Raw genomic sequence first — 13,778 nt, forward strand, 5'->3', positions numbered from 1 at the left:
CAGCCGAAAGGGCTCTTCCTGGTATAGGTATTCATTGACTCTCTTTACCGCTGGTCAAGTTACTGTAGTTACATTTCAAGAGTTTATTTTGATATTTCTACAGCACATTTCTATTTTTTCTATTTCCGTCTTCTGTTGCTTCCATGGTGCATTGGGACCCTGCGCAACTAGAGGTTTAGGGCGCAGCCAGGACCACCTACCGAGCACTCCTGCTGAGCGTCAGAAGCTCGGGAGGGAGGGCTCGGGCATCCACTGGGGGCTGGACGTCGGAGCGCAGAGTGTCCGCAGACTACTCCGCGGGTTTACCGCGTAGGCGCGGCAGAGTTGGGGGTTGGGGGAGGTTGGGTACGTCCTTCCAAACGCTTCGCTGCGGTAGAACCCCGACTCCGACTCTGGCGGGGAACCCAGCTTCGGAACGCAGGGTGAGCGTCGTCCTGGAGCCGAAGGAGAGCTGCTTTTGAGGCAGTGTGGTGGGGACCTTTTGTACGCACCCGAAAACCTTATGGGTTTATCTGTACAAGCCCCGCCCCCGCAGTAAACCCTCATACCTGGAAAAAGCCGTGTTCACGCCCAATTCCTATAAATTGGGTTATGTAGGGGGTTACGGCCAACTCTGGGAGATGAAAACGATTTTGCAACATGCTCTTCTTTTTCATGGGACCCAAAATGAAAGAAGGAAAATGACACCGCCACTCTCCGTAGCTTAAGCATATATAAATGATGATAAAGTTTGGGCGGGGACCTATTCAAGATGAAATTTCTCTGTTTGCTATTTACACCTTGGACCCCATCTGACTGATAAGATAGTAATATTAGTCACTGAACACCTAATTTAATGTTCTCTGACTCTTCCCTAACCACTAATCGCACTCCCTGTCAAATGAAGTTTCCCAAATCCTCTTTCCTCGGAAGTTGCGTGCTAGATAATAGATGAGCTAACTTGCATTCTAGTTAAATGATGTGTGTTTGGCCCTTTCCTGTAAGTTTAAACTGACACCACCCCACAGCAAGTAAAGGCTGAGTGATAGAAGCCTCAGACGTCCCAATGAGTGGGAGCAGAGGAGAAATTTGGTGTCAGGGAAGCTGGGTGAAGATCGCTTCCAGCCTACCAGTAAGGCTGACCTCAACAGGTAGCACGGTGAGGGTCTAGAATCTCCACTCCCTTGGCTGCAGCAGAGCATCCCTCATAAATGAAATGGTCAGCAGGCCAAAAGCCAAAGCAGAAAGCAGAAGTTTCAAAACAACTAGGTAAACCACAAGCTTCATAACCAACTCCAGGAATAAAAATAAGTAAGTTACTGTATTTGCTTACAGTAATTTAAGCACATAGTGGCTCATAATCAGATTTTGGTTTTAACTGGAACAAGCCGCATGCTGATCTAATAATACGACAATACAGAATGTCCAAAAAAAGAAAAAGAAAAAAGCCACGTCAGTGGATAGTCATTAAGGAGGTCTGATCCAAGACACAACATTTCCAAACCGACCACTGCATTACGTTCTGAGGCCTCAGAACATGAACGTCTTCAGTTGACTCTGAATCAGGACACAGGGACAGAGGCATTTCTCCACCCACAAGGTTTTTACTAGTGCAAATTACAATGGTAGTATTGAGTTAACTGGAAAGGAAGTACGTTCACCTCTGTTGATCTCATCTTGACATCCTCTTTAGGATTTCTTCCTCATGTTATGGCTTATTTGTCCATCACCTGAGGCCCTCCCTTCCTGGAACTTCTTTCTGATGCCATTCTGGAATTTCAGAGCCAAAGCCAGAGAAAGCTCGTTTTAAATGCTCATCCCTCCTATTTTACCAGTTCAAGGCCTACCTAGGTGTTATTTGATAAAGAAAACATCATACTCTAAAACAAATAGAGGATGCAAAATGGATTTACTGGCCTAGCTTAACCTGAAAGACTCAGTGGACTTTTTAAGCCACTGTGGTTGATGGGAAAGATGAAACAGGAGGCACACTTTTGAATTAGGGGATCTCTTCAGGAAAACTTCTTGGATTGCATCTATTCTGTATGCATACAAAACCTCCTCAGCTCTGCTCACAGGTGAGAAGAAAGGCTGACCAAATGTCCAAAATTATGGAATATTCAGAATTCTAGTTCTGACAGTTGCTGGAGAGGAGAGGTTGGTGGAGGGATGGAAAAGGTCCCCTTTTGGGGATTAAGAAGTACAAACTTCCAGTAATGAGTCAAGGGGATGTAAGTTACAACATAGGAAATAGAGTCAATAACGTACTATGTGCAGTGACAGATAGTTACTAGAATTGGCATGATCACTTTGTAAGGTATATAAATGTTGAATCACTATGTTGTACACCTGAAACTAATGTAATACTGTACATCAATTATAATTAATATATGTTAAAATTATAATATATATATATATTTAAATCCAGTTCCGTGTTCTACCTTCCTCACATCTCTTTGTTAGGGTCAAATTTTCCCCGTTGTTAGTCTCTCTTTTTCTCTGGTTGCACATATCTCACACACACACACACACACACACACACACACACACACGCACACTTCACAAGGATTAACCTTAGGCCCTCACTTTGAGGCAGGTGGTGCTTATCTCTGGCATTGCATTTTACATTCTTTCTTCAGCTCTTGGCGCTCTTTGTCCATCAGGTATAGAGTATCTTACCCTCAGAGCAAGTTCTGAGCTAAGATGTTTTATCTCCAGTCTAAGCAGTAGTTTCACTGAACATTGGAATTACTGGCATAGCCTTTGAAAATTGCTGATGCTTGCTTGAACTCAATGCCAAACCAATTAAATTAGATGCTCTAGGAGTGGGTGCAGGCATCAGTATCTCTTTAAACTCTCAGTTATTCCAACATCCAACTAAGCCTGAGAACAGTTGCTTGAGGGTTATTTGCATGTCAAGAGCTTTCTAGTGATGGTTGTTAACAAAACTTTTGAATTAATCATTTTACAATATAAACATACATCAAATGATAGTGTTGCATACCTAAACTAAAACAATTATATCACAATAAAATTGTCAGAAAGGCTCAAGAAGAGACTAGGAAAGGGATGGGAGGTAAATAATACATGCTGGGAAATTATAATTTCAAGTAGGAAATTGGTTTAAATGTCTTTAAAGGTAACTGGGCATAAAGGATTCTATTGGGGTAATGAAGATATTCTAAAAGATATTCTACAACTGAATTATGATGATGTTTCACAATAAGGTGAAATAACTAAAAAGTAATTATGCAGTTAAAATGAGTAAATTTTATATCTAAATTGTACTTTAATAAAGTTATAAAAATGGGTTAGAAAAAAATTTAACAGTGGAATGGGTTTAATGTGACAGTGAAAAGTTACACATACAGACTGCATAACCAATTTGAAAAGGAAGAAAATGATACACGAAAGAGGGAAAGTGAAGGATGAAAGACAATGATTTGTGAATGTAGATGGGGAGGAGAAACTAATTGTTAGGAAAACTATTCCTTCCAATAATTGTTTTAAGGTAGAGAGTGCAAACTATGTGTTGGGTGCTTAACTAAACATTGTGAACACAAAGATAAATTGCAATACAACCTGGTGAATTTTACAATGGAGTTTTGCATGGAGTATTAAAAGATTAGGTAAACATTCAAGAACATTTTAACTTGCCCCAGTTCACACAGGTAGAGATGTAGACAGTTAAAATCAAACTAAATTTATCTCAGCTTTAAATCTGTACTTCTAGGCTGTATAATTAGGGCAAGTCTAAAGAAATGCGTTTAAAACCTGTGCTGAAGACTGCTACTTGTCCCCAATATCTGTTCTCTGTTCTATGATAATCCATCTTCTGACTTTAAGCTGAACATATGGGCACCAGGAACAATGAAATTTTCTTCCCCTCCCCCCTCTCCAAGCAGTAGTGTAGAGATAGAGGCAGATGCCGAGAGTAATGAACACACCATTTCCCCTGAAATCCCATCAGCTAAAACTTACTCTCTTTGCTAAATCTAGCTACTAAGTGAGGCCTGGAGAAAAATGAGGATTTAAACTTAAAGAGAAAGGGCACGTCTGGGTAGGTGGGAGCAGCTTGGGTCCCAAGCAGCTGTGGAACCACCATACCCGCCCTAAACTGTCTGCATCTGGATTTAATGAAAGAGAAATAAACTTTCTTCATGTTTAAGCCACTTTATTTGGGATCTCTCTTTCCTACAATAGAACCTAAATTCTAATTAATAAAAATAATTATTATTTCTAGGTTATAGGTAAGCATATACACATATATTGTCCATGTGGCACAAACAGACATGCTTTGATGAGAGGCAGTATTGTCAGTCTTATAGCACTAAGCTAAGGCTTTCTGGACACTGCCAATGAGATCGGGCTCAGGCAGGCTGAATGGTAGCTAATGATTTTCTTCTTCACTAATTCTAGATTAAGAAAGGTTATAGAACGTTTTTGCTTATTGATGGCTAGGAAAGAAAGGGAGGTAAAGGCGATTGAACCCTAAGGAAATACTCTTTCTCAATAGCTCCTCCGTATTTTAACTATCCTTAACTGACTAGAGGCAAATTAAGTGGAAAAAGGCAGCCAAAGCTTTTCGCCTGGATTCAGAGGTTTAGCTCCTAAAGATTGTACTTCATGCTTTTCCCTTCTAAGCTTTTGTTATTATGTTACAAACTCCTTAAAAACTGGAAGATAGTTATAAATGTTAACTGGTATACCAAATGCTCATATTTCTTGTCCCACTTGACTAATATAAAAGATGCCAACTATGACATTACCCTTATCCTTATTCAGGAAACTAAAAGATAGGAAGAAAAGATAATAAAAATGCCTCTACATTTAACAGCATTTAGGTATATGTTGTGCAGTACCCCAGAAAAAAATTTCATAGCTCTGCAAATATATATGTATATATTCACATATATATAATGATAATATATAATAATATATGTGTGCTTTAATAACTTTACATCTTTGTTAATACAAAATTTTCTAATATTAATTCACTAAATATCGATTGACTTGGGGATATACTGGAAATAGAGATTAGGAGAGAAGGAGATGTATAAGATGATTCCCAATATTCTGTCTTAAAGAATTACATGCATGGGGTATCATTCAATGAAACAGAAAACATTGGAGGGAGAGTAAACTTTATATGTGGTCATTAACCTTATCATTATTTTGTTCAATTTGGAATGCATTCATCTCTCCAAAGGGAGATCTTGAGTAGATACTTAGATGATAGATTTGGAGACAAGAAGAGGGGTTTGGCATTGAAATACATATATTTGAGAAAACGTGGAAGACCTAGCTTTGAGGAACTCTTAACATTTAAAGACTGAGAAAGGAGAATGAAAGGGAATGGCCAGGGAGACAGGAGAGAACCCAGAAGAATAAGGTTCCAAGGATCCCAATGGAATAAAAAGGAAGTGAGTTTTAAAAGGGGAAGTGAGTTTTAAAATACTGGCACCTGAGAAATCAGGTCAGATGTCCAAGATTTAAAATGTCTGTCAGATTTATGACATGGAGGTCATTGGTTAACTTTAATAATAGTTATTTCACTACATAATCAAATGTTAATTATTCTAATACATGCTATGCAATTCACAGTTATTCTCTCTGGGAATTTTCCTATCTTCTAGTGAAAGAGCTATTTCATGCTCTTCACCTTTTAATATCTACCTTAAAGAAATTATTTCTTTTGAAACAAATTCATCTGGAAATTAATGTGATCCAAGGAAAAGAGAAAAATATTTTTAAATCACAGGACAATTTGCAAATAGTAAAGGTTATCTCTCTTTTTTTAAAATTTTCTTGTACTAAAAAGATTACATTTATTCATTTACTCAGTGAACATTTATTGATCACCTACCATATGGTAGGCACTGTGCTTGGAGCGGGGGATAAAATGACAAACATAGTGTTGTCCTGACTCTGACTGCACTTAGAGTCAAGGAGGGAAGGTAACTAACTATGAAGAAAGTATCAACAGTGCAATAAAGGATATGGTAGAAGAAACTAAAAGTTCCATGTGAGTACACAGGAAGAATGCATAATCCAGACCTAGGGGGTCAGGGAAGGTTTCTGCAGAGCTTGAAGTATGAGTAGGTGTTAGCCTATGGAGGATGAGTGGGGGTAAGGAGAATAAAGACAAGCATTCTAAGCAGAAGGAACAGACTATGCAATGACCTAGAAGCCAAGAATATCATAGTGGCTTTAAGGACCAAAAATAAACAGTGGGGAGTATGTGCTATATTGTGAAATATGAAAAGAAAGAGCTGAAGCTGGAAAATAGGCAAGGTCTAGTTTATGCAGAGCCTTGTAAATATCATAAAAATTTATAGTTCTGTGAGAAATAATGCAGAGTTCTATGGAGGAAAACGACATGAGATTTTCATTTTAGAAAACATTCTGGCTGTAGTATATAGAACATATGAGAGGAGCCCCCAAAAGAAACAAGAAAACCAAGGGAAGTTTCCTCCTGGCATCAGCAAAGAATTGATGGAATCAGGCAAGAGATGATGATCTAGGGATGCGCTGCCCAATATGGTAGCCACTAGCTACATATCTGTTTAGATGTGGTTAATTCAAAGTGAGAAGGTAAGTATCTCATTAATACAATTTTATCATGATGACATATTGAAATAACATTTTAAAATATATTGGATTAAACAAAATTGTTAAAATGAATTTCATTTTTCCTTTTACTTTTTTGTGACTACTAGAAAATTAAAATTTTAAATTTTATTTTGGCTCATATTATTTTTCCATTGCACAACACTGATTTCGAGCCTTTACATTAGGAATGGATAAAATTGAATGAATAAAGAGATACTAAGGAAATGATTTTGGCAGAACTTACATATTAATTGAATGTAAGGGATAAGGAAAAGGGAGGCATAAAAGATGCTTCTGACTTAAGGAACTAAATGAAAGAATAATACATTGAAGAGCTCCTATTTTTTTTTTTGAGACAGAAGATTCAATATGCTCGAATGAAAATATGAAGGAGTCAGAAGAGATTGAGACAATAAAGATATATGAAAAGTTCCTTGCGTACAAAGGAGACATCTTATTGCAACAAAAGAACAGAAGGAAGGGAAGGGTTCTAGTATACAGTTAATTTCATAGATTTGGTGATAATACATTGAATATTTTGCCACGAAAAACGCTCCTATTTTCTCTGCAAAGAAGAGAGCTCATCTACTTGATCTCATGGCCAAGTTATTATGGTTAAAAATTTGATGAAAATGAAAAACTTGAAACAGTCGAAAAAAATTCCAGGTAGCATTGAGACCCAGATAAAGTTGGAAAGAGGAAGATAGAAAGTCACTGGTGCAGCGTTAGGGACAGAGAAAGGGAATGTCAGATTGCCTGTTAGGGGCCTGTGGCAAAAAAACAACAGGGTCAGAAAATTTGGGAATTGACAAAGGTATGACTGAAGAGATCAACACAGAATCTAAGATTCTCCTGAAAGGAAGTAAAGAGGGATGGGTTGACCAGATTCTTGAAGAATTCTATGAGGTCAAATGAAAGAGCTGTGATTAGTGGGATCTTTGGGATAAATATTTCAAAGATGAGGTAAGTTCAAAGTGATGACATCACCCTAGGAGTGGATACTTAAAGTCGAATGAAGGTAAAGGTTAATAAAGATGAGATGATCAAAGAATTGAAAGGCTTGAGATATACACATGGACATTAATTTACCTCAGGAAGACAGTGGTGCCTGGGTGGAGCCCTCAGTGTGCCAGATGCTTGTCTTTAAGAATGAAAGTGGGGTGGGGGAGGGTTTGTGACAGGAGAAAAGTAGACTTATAGCATAGTAATTATCCAATAAATGTTTATTTCTTTGAACAGTTTACATACAAATTAATAAATGATTTCATTTTAGAATTTCACATAAGAATAATGTTCCATCCTTCCTTCCACAAACACATGGAGAGTCCTCTATCAACATACACACACATACTTCTATATGGTCCCCATTGCTGATATACATTAATCCAGTTTTATAGACAAAACCTGTTACAGAGAATTGGGGGGAAATGTGTTAAATTGTACATTTTCTTTTTTGTGGTGTGGGTAGAAAAAAGATGTACAGGTTCTTAGCATCATTAACAATAGACACTTCATAAATGTGCTCAAACAATAGCTTCTAAAGATTAAGGGCAAGCCATACTGGTACATGCTGAGGAAGCATTTTTAAGACAGATTTTTATGGTGAAAAGAGTGCTGAACTAGGAATCAGAAGACCTGGGATCCAAGTAGATTGTGAGTTATCAGTTAAACTTAATGAATCTCCACCTTCCCATCTGTAGAAGACAGGTGGCTTTTATAACTCCTAAAACTCAACTGGGTCTTTGCAAGGACTGAGTAAGAAAATATACATGAAATTCCTTTGCGGCTTGTTCAAAGCTCATATAAGTTATATGAGGGGACTCCTGACCTAGTTCCAGTAAAAATTTATCATGGTTCCTATAATAATGATAATATTCACATTCACAATGGGGGATTAAGAATTGGATCAAATGTATGACTTATTAAGATGGCTACTTGCTTATTGCTTATTGATTATTCTGAACTTTTGTGAGATTTTTTTTCTTGTTCAGAGGGAATTACCAAAATACATCATCTCTTTTAGATTTCCTTGAAAATTGGGTACTCTCATTGAAGTTATCTGAGATGTTTGTTTAAAATATAGCTGCCTGGAGTCAGCATATAAAGATTCTGACCTTGGATTGATATTCAAGAACCTGTATCCTATTTGATTGTGCACACACTAAAATTTTTATAATTACTTTGTGGATATGTAATTTACATACCATATAATTCACCCATTTTAAAGTGTACTGTTTATTGGTTGTTGGCATATTCACAAAGTTATGCATAAAATTTGAGATCTGTTGGGTTAGGTAAAAGTTTATGGAGGTTGAGGCTGGTCTGTGGTCAATGTACATAGAATCCCACCTCACCCCATGTATAAAAATAGATGAAAGGCAGCATCATCACAACATTTCCACCAGGCTAGTCTGCTTCTGAGAACTGAGAGCTTTCCACTAAATGAATTTCCTCCATTTTACAAAAAGGTTAAGAGATACTATAGAGAGAATACAATTGTTCAATGGCCAAAGAATTTGAGATTTTTCCTCTTCCTTGAAAATTTGCAAGCCTTGGCCTTCTTTTCCCAGCTTGTGGATCAGAAATAAATTGTAAGAGGAAAGAATTTCAGTTAAGTTAAGGTTCCTCAGTTATTCTTAAGGCCTGCTGTCTGATCTAAAGGTCTTTTTCTTTTCTTAAGAATTCAGGATCAGTGCAACTGCCTAATATCTTTAGACAGAACATGTTTTTAATAGCTTATTGACATTTGCAATTTGTCAGCTTCCAAAACTCCATTGTTGACTCGGTTCCATCTCTGTTTAATTAGAGGAAAAAGACTTTTAAACAAAAACACATTTCCCATAAACTGTAACATAAATGGTGGCATAAATGGTAACGTGAATGGTAAGATGTGAGGCTGAAACAACCAAGCTTTTAGGAGTCACAGCTCTAGGCCGATGCTTTAGATTATTCTGCAAAGTACTTTTCTTTCTCTTTGGGAGAAAAATGTTTTTGGAGAAGCACATAGGGGAAGCTAGATAAGTTTCTTTTCTGCTTTCACTGATGGTTTCTTATTTGGTTTACAGTGTGATAAATTTCACTTATTAGTATTATATGTATTATATATACATGTGCGTATATGTATGTGTGAGTGTGCCTGATACACGACCCACCCCCCCCCTACACACACACACACACACCTTCACTCATTCTAGGCCTCTCTTCTGTTGAAACTGGTAGTTACTCTAGAGAGGTTATATCGACAACATCTGAGTTTGATTATGAGGATTAAAAATATCCCAACAAACTCTTATAGAGGGTTTATATCAGGGACCCCCCAAACCCAGGCCGCAGTCAGGTGCGTGATCTGTTAGGAACCAGGCTGCACAGCAGGAGGTGAGTAGCAGGCGAAGCACCAAAGCTTCATCTGTGTTTGCAGCTGCTCTCCACCGCTAGCCTCCACCGGCCTCAGCTCTACCTCAGATCATCAGGGTGAAACCTTACAAGCTGTAATGAAGTCAGTCCTAGTCTCTATCAGTAGCCAAGTACTATATTTTCAAGATCGTGATGTTGAAATGAAAATAGAGTGTAAGTTCTGTTTTAAAATTGGTTATTTTCCATGATGTCAAAATAAAAGCAGAGAGCAAGTTGTGTTTAAAAGTTGGTTATTTTCCTCTGGTATAGAAAGATTGCCAATTCAGTATAAAGCTCAGCTCAAACTATCTATGAATGGTTTCCAAGTTCTAGAGACCTGTGTCTGAGAATGTCGTTCAAACCACTGGTAGTATTGCCACGTATATATCCCACCTTGGTTTAGGGCACAGGCCCCCCATAACAGTACCCTTGTTTAGAGGTCTTAAAGCAGCCCCTAGTTCCAGGAAATACTTTGTCATCATGCATTTGAAAATCTTTGGTTGCCATCGACCACGTCACAAACTTAACACTCAGCTCTCCCCGTCAGTCTTTCCAGGGACCCAACTCACCTCTCTCTGTTTGGGTTTCCATGCTGACATTTAGAAAAACAACAGGCACTCAACTCATAAAGCCTTTTCTCTATGTTCATACTAATTTTACTATTGACTTTCTCCTAAACGCTCCAAAATATTTTAAGGATTTTTTTCTTTTTTGCAAGATTGAGCTTCCAATTTGTATTTTTTAAGTGCTTCCAAATTTTTTTCTTAACATATGTTGCACGAAGTCTGTCCCATTAACAGAACCCTCTCCTCTTCCAAATAGTATAAAAATCCAAAGATTTAGCCTTTCAGAGAGCATTTCTAGGTGGTACCATTAATTTGAGCTTTTCGAATAGCTCAAATAAATTTTTCACATTAGGTTCTCCCATGTCTCTTACCTATAATGATCAAAGATTCTCAGTTCATATCCATATCTGGAGCACTCATTTCAGTGTTGTATCTTGATGGGGACACATCTGTTTGCACTCATGAGGGCAGTGAAAGATTTTTACAAAATGAACAGAGCAGTATAATGTTTGATCCTAACATTTGAACAGCTCTTTGGCTTCCTCCTTCCACTCAGGAAACTGTTTAAAATCATAGGATTTGATAAATATATGTAGCAAATTAAGAATTTTAGAGAAGCATTATTGTGTATGATTAAGCACTTTGATGCTGGAATCAAATTGCCTAGGACTGGATTTTAGTTCTGCTACTTCCTGTGCAACCTGGAGAAAGTTGCTGTCCTTTCTGTGCCTTAGTTTCTAAATACGAATAACAAAAGCCATATAGAGATCAAGTAGCAAATATATGCAAAGCACTTAGAACTGTGCCACATAAAAATAATAAATGTTAACTATTTCTATATAACTGCCTTAAACAGAATAAAATATATAGATCAGTTACCAGGAATACCGATACCATAAAATTTGGTGGCGTAGAGATTTGTATCACCAGGATATATAGATAGGATAATTCTGGGAGGAATTTGAGAGAAATTCCTATTGCTTTGGATTTTTACATTATTTATTTTATTTTATTTTATTTTATTTTGTTTTGTTTTGTTTATTGCCTTGAAGAATCTTATTTACTTCCTTGAACTTCAACTTGCATCATAAAGAAGTAATCCTATAGTAGGAGATAACTAAGAACTCTTCCATGACTGTTATTGTAATTTTATTCTGTTTTGATATCCATTTCATGATGAGATTAGGATGTGAATAAAACTTTTTCCAAAAGTTTTTAACTAATGTGAGCCATAATGATTTTGGAATTTTTCCATGGCAAAGGTACCAGAGAAGACCGAAGAAGTCTCCAGGGGAGCAATTCAATAGAGGGCAAGAGGGTGGCTTGCTGCTCCTACCCCTCAGGAAGGCTGCTATAACCTAACCAGATCCCTCAGACTCATAGTAAGGCCGGAAGCTGAAACAAAGATTTAGAGTATAATTTAGGATGTTTTATTCTTAATTTACCTTGTGTGGGTTGTGTAATGGCAATGACCCAGTTGTTACACTAGTAGTTTCCACTTATGAGTCTGCTTAACAGTTGTTGAAGTACTCAAGCTATTCACAAGACTTCACTTGCTCATTAAAGAAATGATCAGAGAACATGATTAAAAAATTCTCCATTGGAGAACGGAGATGAAATGGATTATAGTGTTCAATGGAGATGTAATATATTGCAATTCACTATACAGTTATATATGTCCTGAGGATAGAAAGTAAACAGTGGTGTCCCTCAAAATTTAGTGTCTAAATAATGACAAAGACTCTCTTGGGCTATATGAATTCTAATTCCTTACGTGCTGTGCCAAGGAATTTAGCAGTTCATAGTTTGCTTTAGTCCTGCCATCTTGGTAAATCTCACCTTCCTGAGCAAGTTTCAAGACTTGCATTTCCTTCTCTTCTCCTTCAGCATGTGCACTCTACCAGGCTGCTGATTCAACTATACTGCAGCTTCACAACAAGTACCTTGTCCCTGACCTCAAATCTCAAGATGTCAAACATGCTGTTGGCAGTGTCTTGGGTGACATGGACAAATGGACCTTTCGAAGACAAATATTCTGCATTTGTTCAATTACAACCTGTGCTTTCAGATGAGAGGTTCACAACTAAAGTTAGAAGTCAATCTGCTCCAGTAGGCCCAGAGGAACAGTGATGGGAAGAAGGCCACTGAGACTCCTAGCTAAAATGTACTCTCTGGTATAAATTTTCAGAAGCCACAGTTCACTCACACTCAGCCAACTGGACCTGGCCCTGTGAATATAGAAATGAATGACAACTAGATTACCTTTAAGGACTGTACATACAGCCCATAAAAATGGCACTCTGAGACAACAGGGTTAGGAGGAAACAAAGCAGTATTGTAATTTGAATAGAAGACTTCTCCAAATGAAAAAAAAAATGGTGAAAAATTGAAATGATAATTAAATCATCTGAAATAGTTGTTTTGTCCATAAAATGACCAAGTAAAATTCTAACAACGTCCACTCTCTGTAATAAAAACTAAAGCTCTCTCTATATGTTAGCTCCTACAAAAAAAGTAAACACTAGCCTTTATGGCTTTGACATTCTGAAATAAGGAGGGTGAAAGTAATTACACAGATTTATACAGATTTTAAAGTAAGAAATTTTCAGATAATTGATTCAGCTTCTTACAGTCCTTTATAATCCCACTTGTGAATCTATGGAAAATCTGATTTAAAAATTAAGACAGTTTTTAATTAGGCCAGATCATTAAGCAGGACCATCTGTATTTGATTCAAAGAACCCTTGATCATAACATTTTTTCATATTTTACACTAATCTCAGAAATATGTCAATATGTTTATTAAGGTAACTCTGTGGTTTTTTTCAGACTATCAATAGCAAATATCCCAAAATTGTCTGTTTTTATGATTTCAAGAACTAAAAAAAGTCTCAGAAGCAACTAGACAAGCTGTATAGAAAGGAACAAAAAACCATCTTCACACATCTGCACAAACCACCTTCTCAAGACAATAGAGAAACATAAATTTCAAGAAAAAAATAACTAAAAATATTTATACTTAAACAAGATCTTTTTCAAGCATGTAGGCAAAAGAAGAGATTCTTTGATATATATTGTCTCAGAAAATGTCATATCCTGGAGTTATAACCTGGATAACTCAGAGATGATTCAAAAATTTAAATGCAGAAGTAGTAATATGAAAGAACTTGCATAGTTTTTCTTACTTAGTCTGGACTCCTCTCATTAATCCAAATAAAAATGTGATAT

This window comes from Rousettus aegyptiacus, unplaced genomic scaffold (genome assembly GCF_014176215.1).
Source record: "Rousettus aegyptiacus isolate mRouAeg1 unplaced genomic scaffold, mRouAeg1.p scaffold_m13_p_2, whole genome shotgun sequence".
NCBI lineage: Eukaryota > Metazoa > Chordata > Mammalia > Chiroptera > Pteropodidae > Rousettus > Rousettus aegyptiacus.